Source organism: Phalangium opilio, unplaced genomic scaffold (genome assembly GCF_054372755.1).
Source record: "Phalangium opilio isolate 3A_F unplaced genomic scaffold, DU_Popi_V2 ptg000031l_1, whole genome shotgun sequence".
In the NCBI taxonomy this organism is placed as follows: domain Eukaryota; kingdom Metazoa; phylum Arthropoda; class Arachnida; order Opiliones; family Phalangiidae; genus Phalangium; species Phalangium opilio.
Window position 1 is genome coordinate 4,139,225 of NW_028324158.1, and position 2,908 is coordinate 4,142,132.

At 35.2% G+C, this 2,908-nt stretch overlaps 1 long non-coding RNA gene across 1 annotated transcript; it reads right to left on the minus strand.

The window, feature by feature from the left end:
• Positions 1 to 1,526: 1,526 nt before the first annotated feature.
• Positions 1,527 to 2,006, minus strand: LOC149690114 (uncharacterized). Its single transcript, XR_016383867.1, has 3 exons — positions 1,852 to 2,006; positions 1,726 to 1,769; positions 1,527 to 1,637 (listed from the first exon to the last, which is right to left on the minus strand). It is a non-coding gene; the product is annotated as an uncharacterized LOC149690114 (long non-coding RNA).
• Between the last annotated feature and the right edge of the window lie 902 nt (positions 2,007 to 2,908).

Here is a 2,908-nt window from a genome sequence, read left to right on the forward strand (position 1 = left end):
TGATATTTAAAGAGATTTAAGCGAATGTTTGTTCAAAGTAAAACTATTTCCTAATCTGAAGGGGAGGTCCTCTTATTCTGTTCGTAAGCAAATCATTTTGTAAATAAGAACAACTGTTAACCATCTTTAATGCCTTATTTCACTAACATTTCATTAAAAACACTACTTCTTTTACATAAAAACTATTTATTTCACTTAAGAACATAATTACACGTATAAAGGAGATCAGAAATACGTAAAGCTATTTGAAAAGTTAAGCCTAATTTGAATTTCCCGCGCTTTCCATATTCGAATTTTTCGTTTTTTTGTTTCTTGAAACTCTCAATAGATGGCGTTTGGATCTAATTCCCCCGCCGTAAAGCGTCGACTGCTAGTTCTCACCTCCGCATTTTTTAAAGGGCCTAACAGAGGGGAAGTGTATCTAGACCCGTATATATATCTATGGCCCACACCAGACCCCATCCCCTAAGGAGACCTAACTTAGTCATTTCCCCTAGCTACTAAGTGAGACAAATACGATTGGCTCACTGCGCGACACTCTTAAGCCAATAGTGTTAAGAGAATTTCTGACGATATAAGCAGACGACAAAACAAATCCGTTTTATAAATTACGGTCACCTCGTGTAGAAGTTCTAGGGCTGTGCGAATAGTACTTTTTAAGGTATTCGTCGAATACCAAATAGCAGTGTTTTTGGGAGCCATCTCTCGGCTCGGAATAGGAAAATGACCAAATAATTTGACCAAATAGTGTGAAGTTCAAAAATTCGACCAAATTTAAATTTCTATAAATCTATTCTACCAAATTTTAAATTTATAAATAATGGGACACGGAAAGGTACTATTGAACAGCTGAAAACTTATTTTTGAACGAATCAAAGGCTTTATTTTAATCAAAATTAGGTTAGTTGTCAATATATCCCTACTCGTTTTGCAACGTATGACCTCTTCCATGATACTTTATTTTTAATAGGTATACTGTAGTTGATAATAACCATTACCCTTTAAAACCTTTAATGGTTTATGTCCTTGTCTATGAACTTCTAAAGACTGATTGGCTGATTCCAGCTATAGCCTCCTAGATCACACGACTCGGTGAACGCGGGTAATACTTAACAGTAGCCACGTCAAAATTTAGAGGCTGTGTCTGCCGAGTCGCGTCATCTATGAGGCCACGATCCAGCGGACACAATCACAGCGCCGATGGGTATAGGAGCATAACATTTATGTTCCTATATCTATGACAGCGCCCTCAAATTCACAAAATCAACCATAGTATCTCTATGAAATCAACAGAAAAATTCAAAAACTGGTTGCGAATACCAAATAATTTGGTCAATAGACTGTTAAAAACATTCATTTTTTAGTGGTTTGATTCGCTATAGAATAGTCGGTTTTTCGAAGCTCATTATTTGGTATTCTAGAATTTTGAAAACCATTATTCGATTCGTCGGTGCGAATAGTAAACGTCAATTTTGACCAAATTATTTGGTCCGACCAAATAGTAACGAATAGTCTGCACGGCCCTATGTAGAACCTAGTTCTCGTGAAGAAGAGAACATTGGAAATTAATCAGGTATTGTGTCGACAGTCATTATGGCAACCAGGGTATAAACAGTGTCTTGTAGCAACCATATTTGCTAAAAATTATACCTAATTTTGTTATTTTAACACTTGTACCGCGTGCGTGCGGCGTGCGTCGCCGTCAATAAATAAAAATTCACTTACCAAGGCTTAAGTGAAAAACTAGGTGAAGGTTTCTATAATAACCCCTAATATATACATAAAATTAAGTAAAATTTAATTACGAACGAAATCCAATTTAATTATGATTAAAATGTTAACAATTAGTACCTTTAAAATAGAAAAACACTAGGAAGAATGTTGGGAACCGGGATTGTAAGGGGATTCAGCGCCTCAAAAGAAACTTTTAGAGCAGACGGATTTTTGGCGAATACGAGACCAAGTTTGGCTTTGACCAATAACAATTGTCTCGGAAAGTAGCTAGACGTTATCAAAGGCTAAGTTAGGTCTCCATAGGGGATGGGGTGTGGTGTGGACCCGATATACTACTCCTTGGTGTAGCCACAAATAAGCTTTGGTGTTATGTAACGTTAACAGTCATGTTGACAAACTAAGAAAATCGTTGAGATGAAACGAGAGGATAGTGTTTACATGGCAACCCTGTTGTGAATATGGCTTTGAACATAGAGGGCATACAGTTGAGGAGTAGAAAATCGGGCCTTTACAAACACGTAAAGGTAATATCCCTCCAAAGTTTTATCTCTTCATTTCCCGTTTTTACCCCATCGGATGATTTTAATGTGTACAAGTATATCATTATTGGATGTAAAATGTCGTCTGATTTACAGTATATTTGCTATGCTTTGTATACTGCTTTAATATTTCATAAATTTTAACTTAAGAAACATTTCCATATCTGGGTAAATAAGTTTGTAAGTAGTCGTCTTGACTCGGAGAGGTAATATTTTGGTTTTCCCAACTTGTTATAATACATAAATTGTTTTTACAATCGATTAATCGTTTTAAGAAGCGATCAATCGACTTTTTTTTTCGATTATTCGAGGGTTTCTTTTATTCGAATCTATTCGAAACAAGTAAAACCCCCCTGAGAACAGTTTTAGAGTTTCACGTTGACAGCAATAACATATTAAGTGAGACAAAAATAGGATGTAAGACATATTTTGAAAATTAATTACGTCGTTGCGAAGAATGTTAGAATCAGAACGACTGTTTTCTCCACGTCAATACCAAATTTATTAGAACAAAGTAAAGATGAGATTAAGGATGCCAAAGTAAAGTAATATTAAAAGATGCTAGACATTCTTTAAATAACTCGTATTAATTATTCAAAATTAAGTCTTTCCTCGTCTTTAAGTTGCTTCAAGAT